Below are 16773 nucleotides of genomic sequence, written 5' to 3'. Positions count from 1 at the left end.
TGACACTTCAGATAATTCATTTGTATCTGTTTGCATACCATCCAGTATGTTTAATAAATGTTTATAAATTTACATTTAGAAGCAGCTGCTATCTACCACAAGTGAGGAAACCTAAGTTTCTCTGGGTGCAGTTAATTTCACTTAACATTATTATTTCTGCGTGTTTCATTTTCCTTAAGAATGGTACAATATTATTGTCTCTGATGGATGAATGGAATTTGAATATTTATGTGTATATATGTATGTATACATACATACATACATACTTGTAAATAGCGATCAATAAAAGTATATATGTCTTGTATATATATATGTATATATATATATATATATATATACATACATACATACATATATATGTAGGTTGCTTGATTTCCCTCATTTGTTGTATTAGAATGTGCCTATAATTCTACAAGTAAACACACTTGGATGATAAAAGTGAAAACATTAGACTTGGACATGATAAATTATATGGGATTCTAAAAATTTATACAGTGAGATCAAATGGAGGATGCCCTTTGGAGAGGATCACAAAGGCTCAATAGCTATATCAATATTATCATATAAAATAATGTTCATCAAAATGATCTCCAAGAAATGATAATGAGAGTTTTATTATTTTGCTTTTTCCTTCTGTCTTCTGTTGCTGTTTTTATTTCTGTACCTTTGGTTTTATATGTAAGTTTGGAAAGGGCAAGGGGAAACACAGAAATGGTGGGACAAAGGGTCAACAAATGTAGCAGTGCTACTCAATAGACACTACATTGAAAATGAACTATACAACTTATGGGGGAAGGAGGTTGAAAGGGAAAAACTGGGAGAACATGAGGGAAGAAGTGACACTATTCAAAAGAAAGGTGCTCAATATCTGACTATGTAATTGTAACCCTTCTGTACATCATTTTTACAAATTAAAAATGGACTTCATAAACAGGCCAGAGTAGCTATACAAATATTAGACAAAATAGGCTTTAAATTAAAAGTGGAATGAAAGTAAAAAGAGACAAAGGAGGACATTAAATATTGATAAAGACAACTCTCCATCATGGGGATATTACAATTCTAAATATCAATGCCCTGAATCCTAGAGCTCCCAAATTCATCAGACAAATATTACTTAACCTAAAAATATGCATGCATCCAAACACATTGTTGGTTGCTTGAACACATCATTCTTACCACTGGACAGGCCATCCAGGTAAAACCTTAGCCAAAAAAACTTCAGACCTAAATAACTGCAATGACAAGCTATACCTAATAGATATCTACAGAATATTTCACCTAGCAGCATCGCAATATATATCCCTCTCAGCAGCCCATGGAATGTTCTCCAAAATAGGTCATATCTTAGATCACAAGGAAAATCTGTGAAAATTCAAAAGTAAAAATGAAATTACTCCTTGTATCCTGTCAAACCATGATGGGACCAAATTAGGTCTTGACATCAAAAGGCATTACAGAAAATTCTGAAACTCACAGAGACTGAATAACACATTGCTAAATCATCAGTGAGTCACTGAAGAGATATGGAGGTCAGTTCCAAGGTTCATGGAATTCAGTGGAAGTGAACACACAAAATACTACCTTCCCTGGGACACGAGGGCACAGGCAATACTCAGAAGAAAATTTATAGCTTTGAGTATGTACAGCAATAAATTAGAACAATCTTGAATCCGCACTAATTATGCACCAATAGGTCTTTTGAAAAACAGGAACAAGCCCAACCAAAAACCTGTAGACAAATTAAAGAAGTAAATAAATCAGAGTCTCAAAAAACATACAAGCAATCATAATTGACTTTTATATACTAGTAGCTCACAATTCACCCAATGAATGTCAATGTAGCTATTTTCAGAGATAGACTCAACCAGCTCAAATCAGTGAACAAAAAAAATCTAGAATTCTAACAAGCAACATTCTGTTTGACCTTAAAAAATTCTCTGTTGTTATTATTAAGGTGATTTATAGAGGAATTGCAATTACATGAGTCAAGTAATGAGTACATTTCCTTTTATGAAATGTCTTCAGTTCCCTCATTTGTCCTGTCCCCATCCATGTGTTAAATAGTTCACTTTTATCAATGTTCAATGAACTCTACTGCTGCAATTTTTCACCCTTTTCCCTAAAGCTCTGTGCCCACCCCCCACTTTCCTGAAGACGTACAATGAATACACTAGGCATAAGGTAAAGAAGACAGAATCATCACAAACTATACAGAACAACAAACCAAAACAAAAAAAGAAGTCTTCTGTTTCTGTATCTCATAGTTTGAGTATATACAGCATGTTATATAAATATAATTGTTTTTTTATCATTAAGTCAATTCAGGGATTAAGGTGTGATAACTTATAATGTTGCTTTCTATTTAATAATGCTCTTTATTTTAACATTAAAGTTGTAAGTAACACAATTCAAGTCCTAGTGAAATTTGTTTTTCTGTTTTTGTTTTTGTTTTTTTTTGTCAGTCGTGGGGCTTGAACTCTGGGCCTGGGCACTGTCCCTCAGCTCTTCAGCTCAAGGCAAGTGCTCGACCATGTGAGCTACAGCACCACTTCCGGTTTTCTAGTGGTTTATTGGAGATAGGAGTCTCACGGTCTTTCCTGCCCGGGCTGGCTTTGAACCGCGATCCTCAGATCTCAGCCTCCTGAGTAGCTAGGATTACAAGCGTGAGCCACCAGTGCCCGGCGTCCTAGTGAAATTTGAAGGTTCAAATTTAAATTTAAAATTTCAAAATGTCTAATACTTCCACTTTGGCAACCAAAATGAAAAACAGGGATGTTATATCCTCAAGAATGTAATTATTTCATGTGCAAAAAAATAAAATAAATGTAATATTAATTCAGTGGAAATAATAAATCAAATACTTATGCAATGCATCAATTCCATAGATTATGAGATCTATTGATAAAATTAATAAAACTTGTAAAGTTGGTTTTTCGACATAACATCTTGTACATCTCATTGTTGCAATGGGTCCACCTGTATCCCTATTTAAACAATTTATTTTTCCCTTCCCCTCCACAAATTATACCAACGAGGAGATTGGAAGGAATGGGAAGGGGAAACAAAGGAGGAGGCAACAATGCTTGATATGAAATGTAGTCATTACATTGCCCATATAATTGTAACCCCTCTGTATGGTATTTTCACAATTTAAAAAATAATAAAGAAAGAAAGAAAAATAAATAAAACCCAGGATTGGCAAAAATTTATTTTAAAAGAAAAAAAATGATTAAAACTCGTATTAAGTAGATTACTTAAGACATGAACCGAGTGATAATTTTCTTTTCTAGGTGAAGTTGATATAGAAATCAAAATCTAAAGATTCCAGAGTTCTGTGTGCTTATACATGTCAATTTATACATATGCTTGACTCACCTCGACATTATATGAAGATAACTGAGAACAGGACTAGAATAAAAAAAATCACTCAAATGTTTAGCTGTATTTTGTGACTAAATATGTATTTTTTATCTCTTTATTTTATTTGAAAAATCTGGTAATTTATTTAAGTCACATCAACAATAATGAGAAATACACAGCTCCTAGCTCCTTAAAAGACAATCAATAAGACAAAAAGAAAACAACAAAGAAAAAAATTGAACCTCATTTTGCATGTAGTCTTTGTATATTGTGGTGATTTGTAACTGTAGATTATGTGACTATCCCATGAATCTGGGCTCAAATCACTAGGCCTACTGGAAGAAAATTTCAAATTCTAGAGCAGCTAACACAGCTGTGCTGTTGTTTGTGGGTTTCACTGCAGTAGTAGCTGGGCCTGAACTGTACAAAGGAAATAATTTTAGTGCTTTGAAGGCAAAAATGTGATGAAAAGCATACTTTTATCTTCTTAGATAATAAGAAGACCACACTTTAAAGCTTACTAAATGATCAGCCCTTTAAATAACAGTGCCATTTTTAAGGAACTCTAGATCATTCAAGTCCTTCATTCCATCCACAAGCATTGTTGCCATTCACAAATCATTGTCAAAGTGAATTTCCAGTTCTTTTTGATATTTCAAATGGTTTAGGAGTAACATAAACAATAATTCAAGTTGTTGAGAAAATTTAATTTAGAATAAGCAAGCAAATCAGATTCAACTCCATAGCATAACCTTTAGGAAAAATGAACTGAGGAATATGGCATGTCCTTTGTAATTTAATATTAGACATTAGGGCAAAATGCCAGAAGCAGACTCTACAAGGAAACCGAAGTCTTTGATAATATATATAAAAGATTACCCAGGGAAAAGTAATTTTACTTACATTTTCTATTGTATGATAACATTTTTGTCTGCTAATGAGAGACTCAAAAATATTTTAATTATGATATGAAAAATGTATTGACATAAATGAATGAAATCAGGGCGTAGATGGTACAGGAGCTGGGTGATTCTTTAATTATTTTCATTATTTTGAATGATCTGGTATTTTTGTATTGTGGAAGTATGAATGTGTGGAGAGCCCTGCAGGGAGTCTATCTGCATGATAGGCTTGACTATCTCACTGGAACATCAGGAGGCTGTTCACAGAATCTGGTCTTTTCATCCTGCCCCATACAAATACCGGTAGCTGCTAACAACCACCTTTTCACCCCCTAGTAGCTGCTAACGACCACCTTTTCACCCCCCATACAAACACCCGGTAGCTGCTAACAACCACCTTTTCACTGCCCTAAGCAAGCATCCTGCAGCTCCTACGCCCAATGAAAAAGCTTCCTTATTCTAAGCATATAAATACCCCAGTGTGAAAAAATAAAATTTGGCAGCTTGATCAGAATCCTTGTCTTGCTGTCCTTCTTCGTGTCTCTTGTCCCTTCATTCCTTCTCGCTTAGGTTCACTGCCCTCGTTGACGTCCTGCGGGTCGGGACATGAATATATTTTATATCTGTGCAGGAAAGGTTGATTATTAGATAAGTGTCTGATACCCAATGTCAGGAATCTAACCTGAGTCAGAGTGGTAAATGTGTGTGTGTGTGTGTGTGTGTGTGTGTGTGTGTGTGTGTGTGTGTGCCTGCAAGCATGTATTTAGAAGGAAGAATCTTATTTTCCTAAGGTATATACTTAATTGTATTAGTTATATTACATTAATGACAGCAGATTAAGGTAATTAACATTTTGACACATATGTTTATATTCCTATGATTGCATGAACAAACTAAAAAGTTATTTTTGGTGTATGAGTTTTGTGGAAGGTCAGCTGAAAGTATAAACATTTGGAATCTTGAGAAAGATACCAATGGCAATCATTTCAGTGTAGATCAGTTTTAGACAACACTTGCAAGGATATATAATCATATTTGAAAGTGCAACATTGCTTTATTTTCAAAAGCTACACTATTCTATAACTTTGTAGGAAATTTAAATTATGGAAACATAAAAGTAATGTGATTATTTATTGCATACAGTTTTACACTTTAGTTTTGTCAAATCAAAATACCATTTATTTCTACTGTATAGGAGGAAAACCCTAAATATTACAGTTTAAGCCATATTTCATTTTGGGAAGCCTTGTCTGTATGAATACGTTTATTTCTTTTGTTTCTGCTTTCCTATTCATAATTCTGTTTCTCATAGTATTATTCTAAGGACAAGTTCTTTATCCCAATTTGGGGCTTGAATATAACTCATGCTCAGTTTGCTAACAGTAGTCAGTCTACCATTTGAACCATGTCTCCAGCCCAGAAATTTTTGAAGTTAATTGGAGATAGAACCTCATGAATTTTCCTACCATTCTGAAAACCATTATCCCCCAAGTCTCATCCTTCTTAATCATTAGGATTATAAATTTGAGTCATGGACCCCAAGAGTCAATGACTTTTCATGTCTTATAGATTCCACATGTTTGCTAGTAATTGTAATAATAAACTACCACAGATTGGGTAGCATTAACACTGTAAATACATTCCCTCTGAGTTGGTGGAACTAAAACTCCAAGATCAGAGTTGGCTCCTTCTGAGTCCTCTTTCCTTGGAATATTCAAGGCCTTCTGCTTCTCTTGGAAGAGAGTTCAACTTAAATGCTACCTTTGAGATTCTCTTTCCCAATGCAGTCACTTTCTAAGGCAATGGGTTTTTGATCTTTAGTGTGATTTCAGTAGGACAGTATCCAACACATAATATATTACTTAATGGATAGGAGAAAATCTCTAATAGGAAATTATTTGGTTTGGGCATGGAAGTTATGCTATATTTAAAAAAAATAACAAAAGAGGCAAAGGTTTTATTAGAGCTTGTAAAATGAGTATGAAGTCTTGACCTCAGACATGCCAAATTCTTACCCTGACACACACTTAAATGCCTAGGAATACTGGATGATTGAACCCAAAATCCTATACTTGTGAAACAGCATCTCTTTTATTGCCATACCAGCAGATTGTAATTTGGTTGCTTATTTTGAGGTAGTATCACTATGCCTGGGCCTGCTTGGACTGCGGTCCTCCTAACACAAGCAAAACACATTGCACCCAGCAAATGGTTAGAGTTTCTGAAACTTCTTTTTTTTGTGTGGGCTTGCCTGGAACTGCAATACTCTAATCTATGTTTTCTAAGTAGATAATATTGCAGGTTTGAGCCACTTTATCCAGTAAAACTATACAATTTCAAGATATCTTGATATTGTGTATATTTGTGCTTGACATATTGCTAACCTTAATTTAATTTTCTCCCTCTTTTGTTTAGTACTCTGAGTTGAAAATATTGACTTTCTTGATATACATGGCTTTGTTTTGGGTGGAATCCCATCACAATCCAAAAAATCTCCCAAAAAGTTTATGTCAAGAATCATGGAAAAAAGGCTTCAGGTTGAAAAAAAAAACACTGATACTTAACTTATAATTGCAGTATATTTATAATGTTAGTCAATGCTTTCTGAAGTATGAGAAGAGAAGGAAGACAGAAATGTGAAAGGTGTCATCTCTGTAGAATTTCTGTAGTTGTCACTTCATGTTATCTTTCTTCCTTAAGGCTTGCTTTATTAAAACCCTCTGGGGACTGGGAAGGTGGCTAGTGGTAGAGCGCTTGCCTTGCATGCCTGAGGCCCTGGGTTCGATTGCTCAGCACCACATAAGTAAAAAGAAAAAAGCCAGAAGTGGTGCTGTGGTAGAGTGCTAGCCTTGAGCTGAAGAGCTGAGGGACAGCACCCAGACCCAGAGTTCAGGCCCCACGACTAGACCCAAAAAATAATATAAACTGAATAACAACAACAACAGTAATAATAACAGGAATAACAATAGTAATAACAATAGCAACAACCACAGTAGTAATAATAGTAACAATAACAGCAATGACAGTAACAATAACAACAGTAACAATAACACTAATAACAACAATAGCAATAATAGCAACAATAACAACAGTAATAATAACAATAACAGTAATAATAACAGCAGTAATAATAGTGTTAATAATAGCAACAACAACAATAATAGTCACAACAAGAGTAATAATAATAACAATAACAACCATAAAAGTAATAACAGTAGTAATAAGAGTAACAATAACAACAACAATAACAGTAATAATAGCAAGAACAATAGAAATAATAGCAACAACAATAACAGTAATAACAATAGTAACAATAACAGTAATAACAATAGTAATAACAACAGTAATAACAACAGTAATAATAACAACAGTAATAATAACAATAGTAAAAAAATAACAGTAATAATAGTAATAATATAGTAATAACAATAGTAACAACCACAGTCATAATAATAGTAACAATAACCGTAACAACAGTAACAATAACAGTAATAACAACAGTAATAACAATAGTGACAACAGTGATAGTAACAATAACAACAGTAATAATAATACTAACAAGAGCAATAACAATAGTAACACCAGTAACAATAACAACAACAATAATAACAGTAAAAACAACAGTAATAACAATACTAATGATAACAGTAACAACTATAATAACAATAGTTTTAATAATAGTAATAACAATAGCAACTACCCCAGTAGTAATAACAGTAACAATAACAACAATAACAATAATAGTAATAGTAATAACAACAGTAACAATAACAGTAACAATAACAGTAACAATTGAAAGACCCCCGTCGGCGTGGGGTGCCCTTCGATCTGAAGAGACCCTTCCCCAAGGAACAACGAGACCACTTGTGTGGATGCAAACAGCAAGAGGTTTATTCGGGCATGCCTCGGCTCCCAGGTGCACTCAACCTCGAGATCCACAAGGTTCGGGTTGAGTGTCTGGGAACCGGTTACACGGGTACCCGGGGCGACAAAGTCTATCAGGAGACTTGCGTGCCTAGTGCCAGAAAGCACCCTATTTTTATGGGCAGCAGAAGCGAGGTTACAGAAGCGAGATGCGTGGTTACAGACTATTGATTGGTTAATTTTAAATTACGCTCAGGGTGGGGATTGGTCAGGTTAAGCTGGCCAGATGGGGCAGGCGGGGTTGGGGGAAAGCTGACGTGTTGGTACTTGCCCCGGCAAGTCTGTGCTGGTCGTCATGCACCGAAACTGTTCGTTCCCTAATTTTGACAAGTGATTTATTACCTCCTGACCTACCCTGCCATTATAGCTAAGTTTTACAGGAAGGGACGGGAGGGTCGGCTATTTTTCAGGAATGCCTGGCTCTAGGGCATGTGCTGGAGTCATGCTGAGGTCTGCAGGCGGTGACTCAGTGGTTAATTGCCTGCGTCCTGCTTTGCTCTCTTAGGTATGCAGGGGAAGGGGCAGCAGTTTTCCTTAAAGGCTCAATGGGGGCTTAATGGGTGAACATATACTGGAGTCTGGGGTCTTTCATTCCCCCATTTTCTTTTTGCCTGAATGAAATCCTTCATTCAACTGGAGATTCCTCCGTTAATTTAAGTTGATGATATTGTTGGGTTAATACTAGGGCCTGCACGACCGATAGGCGGTCCTTACAAATTGTATTAGGCGATTTACGATGCAGGGGCCCACAGTAAGGATTAACATGAGGAGTATTAGGGGTCCCATTAAGGATGATATTAGGGTAGTAAACCATGGAGTCCACAACCCTTCATACCAAGTTTGTTGAGACTCAAATTCTCGCTGTCTATTGTTTAATCTTTCTTCGAGTTTGTCTAGGGTCCTGATTACCACTCCTGTTTTGTTAGCATAAAAACAACATTCTTCCTTTAAGGCTGCACATAGGCCCCCTTCCTTTAGAAAAAGCAAGTCTAACCCCCTTCGATTTTGGAATGCTGAGTGCTGAGTGCGATTTTACGGAGTTTGTCAGCGCCCAGACAGACTAATGTAGAGGAAAACAAACTTTTATCAGCAAAAGGTTATACAATCTTGCTGCAAGGCTTCGTTCTTGGATGGTCACCAGCTGGTCGCCTGATATACCAGCTGTACTTGTAAGCTCCAATTTTAAGACATACTCATACCATTTGCGACATACTTAAACTTTCTGAGGTTTGTCTTAAAGACAATCCTTACTTTTTAAATTTCCCCAATTCTCTTTCCAAGGCTTTCTTTACTTCCTTCTTTCTTTACAATTCCTTTTCCAAGGCTTTCATTACCACCCTCTTTCTTTACAATCTCTTGACCATCTTTGTGGCTGTAGTTTAAAACTGCCCAATTTTCCTTTGGCTTGCGGAACCTTTATCTTAGAACAGCCTTAAGGCACCACCGTGATGCAGAAGCTTGCTAGATTTTAAGGCTAAGAGTATTACCTCTATTGATAACACACTCAGGTTATTACCATATCAGAGTCAAACTAGGCTGTGAACATAGAGTGGATTTCCAGTTACTATGCACTGGAGTGCCTAAGACAAGCAAGCCAGTGATATCCTTGTCCCCAATATCCACTGTGGGAAGAGAGGGTTTCTGGATATCACCCAAAAGAATGTCCCACAAGATCTTAGATTTAGCAGCAGTCAACCATGAAGCAGACTTAGGTGATGGAATCAAGCAGGAGTTCCTCCAAGTGACTGTCAGGCCGTCAGGCAGCAGCAGCAGCAACCGGAACAGCAGGGTCTCTCAGTGGCTCCAAGGGACTGTCGTCACACCTCATGCTGGGCTGTAAATTCCTACACAGACTGGTTAAAGATACATTGCCTAGGCTTGGCAGGCTTTGATCCTGCTGGTTTTTAAGATCTTTTAAACAATAGCTCAGGACAATTTACCAAAATCACAACTTTTTACTAACCAGATATTTTTGTAAATAGACACAGAAGGCTTAGTCTTGTAACCATCTCTGACAAATGCAGTCTCCACACCTTGCACACCTACAACAGTTAACACTATTTTTTATGCCCTTATTAAAAATTATTTTATCTATTTTGCCTCATTTTTCCAAAACTGACTCTGGACTCTTGATCTTAAAATGGGGGTAGAAGGGCGAAGGTCCATCTTCTGTAACTTCTTCAAGCTGACTTTAGGGGCGTTGATCTTACCTAGCCAGGAGCCTATAACCTTAGCCTATTTTACAAAGAGGCCATCAGGGTTAGAAGTCATTAAGAACAATATTTAACTTTTGACAACTGCACAGACCTTTTTTCCAGCTATAGCAGTATAGCTTGTTTAGCACTCTGGTTTGTAAAAGCATCTTTCTGGATGACTTAGGAATGTGATCTTTAGTAACCCTAACACAATGCCTGAGTTACCTTTGCAGGCCTTTAGACAGATATCAATAGAAACACACTCTCAGGTTTACAAACTTTTTCCTGAGAAGATGAATTTCATGTAACTGGTGTCAGCTCAATATTACTGCCAATTAGAGCTTTTGGCACATAAAGGGGTTAAGATTTAAACTACCCCCCACATTTTATAACATTAGCTTTTTACTATCACAGAGGACTGGCAAGTTCCTGTCCCTTACAAGGTAGTCATGAACATTAGGCATGCTTCCAAACTATCTTCCTATGACCTCCCGGCTCTGATCAGTTTTGAAGGGCCATGCACAAATGACTCTAGGATCTGACATTTCTGCCATCCAAGCAGTGGCTTACTGCCTCTGGATGCTCCACCATTGCTTTTTGTCCCAGGAGTGTCTTCTCTACATTGGGATAAATGCCTCATTGGCATTTTCCTTAGCTGGTTGCTGGACTTGAACTCAGGGCCTGAGCACTGTCTCTCAGCTCTACAGCTCAAGGCTAGCACTCTGCCACTTTGAGTCCCAGACTCGGGGCTTGAATGCTGTCCCTTAACTCTTCAGTCCAGGGCTAGTACTCTGCCACTGTGAGTCCCAAAGCATTTCTGCTTGCTCTTTCAGCACTCTGCTGGCTGAGTAGAGGTGACAGTCTCACAGGGACCTTTTTGTGCCCGGGCTGGCTTTGAACCGGTTTGCAGATCAATGAGTCTTACAAAAGGCCATTTTACTCCAATTAAAAGCAACAAGGTGGTCAACATAGAAGTAGCTTTTAAGCATGCTCTTACCTGAAACTTATTAAGAGTCAAAGTTACATCTGACAACTTGTAAGAATCCTCTGTGCTTTGCTTTGGGCTTGCTGGAAACTTAAAAAACCTAGAAGAGCAAACTAGAATAGCAATTATTTTGATAATCCTAATTTTTTTCTTTTTTTTTTTTTGCACATTGAGGCCAATGTCAAGAATGATTTTACATTTAAACTTTATATCCAAAAATCCATTCCCTATTTTTTTTAAACCTCTTATTAATCACCTTTAATATTTTATACTTTAGTTTTCATTTGCATTTTGAAAAGATCCCTTGAAATCTTGAGGCCAAGTGTCACTCATTGTCTCTTGGCTGCTTGTTTTAAAACAGACACACATTAAGATTTTTAAACTCAAATGACAATTTTCCTTAATGCAAGAATTACAGTCACCTTTACTATACCACAAAGCTAGATTTAACATCTTTATAACTTTTAAAAACATCCTAATTGCAGAACATAATTGAAAGTAAGCCACATTATACAAATAACTTTTTACCCTCTTTTTAAGGCCTTCCTAATTTTAATGTTAACACATCCAAGGGAAAGTTTTAGCAATACTAATCAGATCATCACATCATTCATTTTAACCATCATGTTTTCAGTGCCTATCTGCAGGGAAAAGAGACAGAACAACGATGGGCCACTTGGCCCCTCCTATGGAATAGGCAGGCACACACCCAATCTGACTCTTTAGGGTTAGATGAACTGCGTTTGTGCCAGTTTGCCTCATCATGCTTGGACTCCTCCCAGGGCCTGTCCCACTGCATGACCAGCTGAACTGCACTTCTGCTTGTTCACCCTTCACCCCTAAAGATAGGTCTTCTGTTGGTTTCTAAGTTTTTCCCCGTCTCTTCTCTTGGTTCTCAAATGAAATACAGTTTTAGATAGAACAGGTAACATCTTTGACAGTGTTAAACTAACCTTTACATTTAAATTTCTAATTTTTATCCCCAAATTTTAGCCAAGGGAATTAGACTCCAAACAGCCAATGCATTTTTGTTAAGCCAGATAACTTGATTACAGTATAAACAGACTTATGCATTTTAAAATATTAGTTTTTAAAATACCAGATTTTCTAATTTGCAAGTTAAAGAACCTTTTAAAAAGCCATTTAAAACAATGTGAAGATTTTTAAAAATTTTTGGTAATGTCCAAACCTCATAACCTTTTGAAATTTAAATTTAAATCACCCAATTGTTACAGCATGCTGACAATTTTTTTTTGTCTTTGAACACGTTCACAGACACACACAAAACACACAGATCTTAAAGCGCGCAAAAATCAAAATCAGTTGTACGTACACTTTCTAAAGGTTTTAAACAAAAAAATTTAAGACAGTATTTCTTTTAGAACTAGGTACCTTTGTTGTGCTTCATTTTCACAGAGCTTGCTTGTTAGCAAGGCTTATGAATCTCTTCTGAGTTGGAGGAGGGCTGAGGGAGGGAGTCACCTAAGACTAAACTGGCCTGATTTTTTTTTTAACCCAATTTTAGACAGAACTAGCTGAAAAGTCCAATCCAGGTACACAGCCTTCTACGCCCTCACCTGTCCTCCAGCAGCCTCCACTGGGAGAAGGTGCAGCCTGAGGCTTGAAGGGAACCAAACTAGCCCAGTAACCCTTCATGCCTCGCGGGGAGGGTGGGCATAGCAGGTCTGTGACCAGGCCCAGCTGGAACTTTTATTCCCTCAGAGATGTTTAAATAAATAAATAACAAAAACACAGATAAACACAAGAACCAAGGATCCACATTTAAAACTGGTACCAATTCTAAAAACAGAACTAGACAAGAACTGAAGGCTGAGTTGGGGACTAATGGGCCCCAGTTTATCCCTACCGGAACTCTGTGCTGTTCCCACTCAGCAAGCTTAATCCAGAGTCTGCTGGGTGAGCCTGCCACACTCACCCAGAACTTTCCTACCCCATAAAACAAACACACTAAAGTTAACAAGACAAACATGTGGCCACAAAGACAAAATCAAGTCTCAGTGAATAGGGCGACATCTCACCACCATTTACTTACCAGGGGACTCAACCCCCCTACTCACCTCCGGAGGATTTTTCTCTTAGAGTCCTGCAGACGTTGACCCGGGGGTCTTCCAAGGCAGAGGCGAATTCCCAGTCATCTTGGGGCAAGGGAAGGAAGTCCCTAGCGGCCGTTCCCTCAGACTGACAGGTTCTCCCCCACACTCAGACCCCCCGAGCCAAGGCCCGAGGCTGAGATCTAACTGAGGCCACCTGCAGATGGTCAGTGGCAATTTCATAATTGACAAACAAGCAAGTTCCCAAAACCTGACAATCTCGGCTCAGGCTGTGACTTCCAGTGATCTATAGTCAGACTTAAGGGGGTTGTTAGTTGCTGCCCCATCCCTTTAAGGACAACAAAACAGACAACAGAAACAATTAACACTAAACAGAAACACAAAAACAGACAGGCGCCAAACAGAAAAAGCGACTTCAGATGGGAGTGGCCGACCATGGCTAAACTCCCCGGGAAGGAGAGAGAGCTGAGGTTGGGAAATTGGAGAGGGAAGGAGTGGGGGAGAGAGCTGAGGGGCAGATGGAAGGGTTAAGGGGGTAGGGATTTGGGGGGCCGGGGTAGATAAGAAGGGTTTCATCCACGGGGGAGGTTCTAAAATAAGAGCTTCCCAAGTAACAATATAAGGGACCTGGTCTGGGTGTCCGTGTGGTCCCGGGTCCATAACTTTGGCCTTGATCTGTAAGGCAATAGTTAGGTTAAAGGTTCCTTCACGTGGCCAGCCACAGTTGAAAGTGGGCCATTCTGATGAACAAAAAGTTATCCATTTTCTTTTTTTAACTTCTACTGAAAGATTGTGAGCTGATGTTTGCACATCCCTCCAGTTCTGTAAAGTAAGGTTAAGTGGTGTCGCGACAGTTTGTCCCATTTTAAAACTGTTAACGAACACAAAAACAATACAGACAACAATACAAACAACAATACAGACAACACTTGGCTTCGCTGCGCGCTGTTGTTAATAAACTGAAAGCAAAACCTGATAGAGACCTGTGTAGTTTTAACTTAAGGTTTAACTTAAGGAATAACACAAGACTATTCACAGTAACACACTCTCCCAAATTTTCCACAGCGAAGGCAAAGACAGCAGATCAACAGAAAAACAAACCACAAGGGCAGAAGCAATGCAAGCAACCAAAACTCTACAACAAACAACATTACAATTATAACTGGTCACGTTACTTTTTCGCTGCGCGGTTTCGGCGATCAACCGAAGGCAAAAACCAGACGGAGACTCGTCTCCCAAGCAATCACGCGTCTAAAAAGGACGGAGTTCCAGAAAACAGGCGGGTCACTTTTTCAGACCCCGGACGGGCCACTCTTTCAGGCCCCGGACGAGCCACTCTTTCAGGCTCCGGACGGGCCACTTTTTCAGACCCCGGACGCCCCCAAGACGTCTCCTGGGGGCTGCGGTCGGGAGTACGAGCTCGTCAGCTCCTCCACGGGTCCGCCAGATACGGACGAGAACGGCCGAACTCACCAGATTCGCAAGCGCACAAAAATTGCCCACACAAGACTTCAGACAGCTTACAGACAACACACAGACAATGCACAGACAATACACAGACGCTGGCCAGCTTACCTCCCGAAAATGGGTCGGTGGTCCCTGGGTGGGGGTCTCTATCCCGGACGAGCCCCCAGAATGAAAGACCCCCGTCGGCGTGGGGTGCCCTTCGATCTGAAGAGACCCTTCCCCAAGGAACAACGAGACCACTTGTGCGGATGCAAACAGCAAGAGGTTTATTCGGGCATGCCTCGGCTCCCAGGTGCACTCAACCTCGAGATCCACAAGGTTCGGGTTGAGTGTCTGGGAACCGGTTACACGGGTACCCGGGGCGACAAAGTCTATCGGGAGACTTGCGCGCCTAGTGCCAGAAAGCACCCTATTTTTATGGGCAGCAGAAGCGAGGTTACAGAAGCGAGATGCGTGGTTACAGACTATTGATTGGTTAATTTTAAATTACGCTCAGGGTGGGGATTGGTCAGGTTAAGCTGGCCAGATGGGGCAGGCGGGGTTGGGGGAAAGCTGACGTGTTGGTACTTGCCCCGGCAAGTCTGTGCTGGTCGTCATGCACCGAAACTGTTCGTTCCCTAATTTTGACAAGTGATTTATTACCTCCTGACCTACCCTGCCATTATAGCTAAGTTTTACAGGAAGGGACGGGAGGGTCGGCTATTTTTCAGGAATGCCTGGCTCTAGGGCATGCGCTGGAGTCATGCTGAGGTCTGCAGGCGGTGACTCAGTGGTTAATTGCCTGCGTCCTGCTTTGCTCTCTTAGGTATGCAGGGGAAGGGGCAGCAGTTTTTCTTAAAGGCTCAATGGGGGCTTAATGGGTGAACATATACTGGAGTCTGGGGTCTTTCACAATAACAGTAATAATAATAGTAATAACAACAGTAAAAACAATAGTAATGACAACAGTAATAATAACAGTAACAATAGTAATAACAATAGTATTAATAATAGTAACAACAATAGTAATAATTGTAACAATAACAGTAACAATAATGGTAACAACAGTAATAATAACAGTAATAATAGAAATAATAGTAATAACAACAGAAATAACAACAGTAATAACAACAGCAATAATAATAGTAACTAATAGTAATAACAGTAATAACAACAGTAACAATAGTAACAACAACAGTAATAATAACAGTAATAACAATAATACTAATAATAGTAACAATAGCAACAATAGTAATAATAGAACTAACAGTGATAATAACAGTAATAACAACAGTATTAATAATAGTATTAATAATAGCAACAACAACAATAACAGTAACAACAACAATAGTAATAATAGAATTAATGGTAATAACAACACTAATAATAGTATTAATAATAGTAATAACAATAGTAATAACAGTAACAATAGCAACAACCACAGTAGTAACAGTAGTAAAAACAACAATCATAATAGAAATAAGAGTAATAATAATAGCAATAACAGTAATAACAATAATAGCAACAGTAACAATAACAATAGTGATAATAGAAATAATAGTAATAACAACAGTAATAATAGTAAATAAAAATAGTAATAACAACAATAACAGAAATAATAGCAAGAACAATAGGAATAATAGTAACAATAACAACAAGAATAGTAATAATAGAAATAACAGTAATAACAACAGTAATAACAATAGCAATAATAATAGTAAGAACAATAGTGACAACAACAATAGTAACAATAACAGTAACAACAACAATAACAACAGTAATAACAGTAATAAAACAACAACAATAACAGTAATAGTAACAAGAACAACAATAGCAATAATAGAAATAACAGTAATATCAATAGCAATGTTAAGAGTAATAATAGC

Source organism: Dipodomys merriami, unplaced genomic scaffold (genome assembly GCF_024711535.1).
Source record: "Dipodomys merriami isolate MVZ:Mamm:240054 unplaced genomic scaffold, mDipMer1.0.p SCAF_628, whole genome shotgun sequence".
Lineage (NCBI taxonomy): Eukaryota > Metazoa > Chordata > Mammalia > Rodentia > Heteromyidae > Dipodomys > Dipodomys merriami.
Note: the sequence above shows the minus strand (reverse complement) of the source record.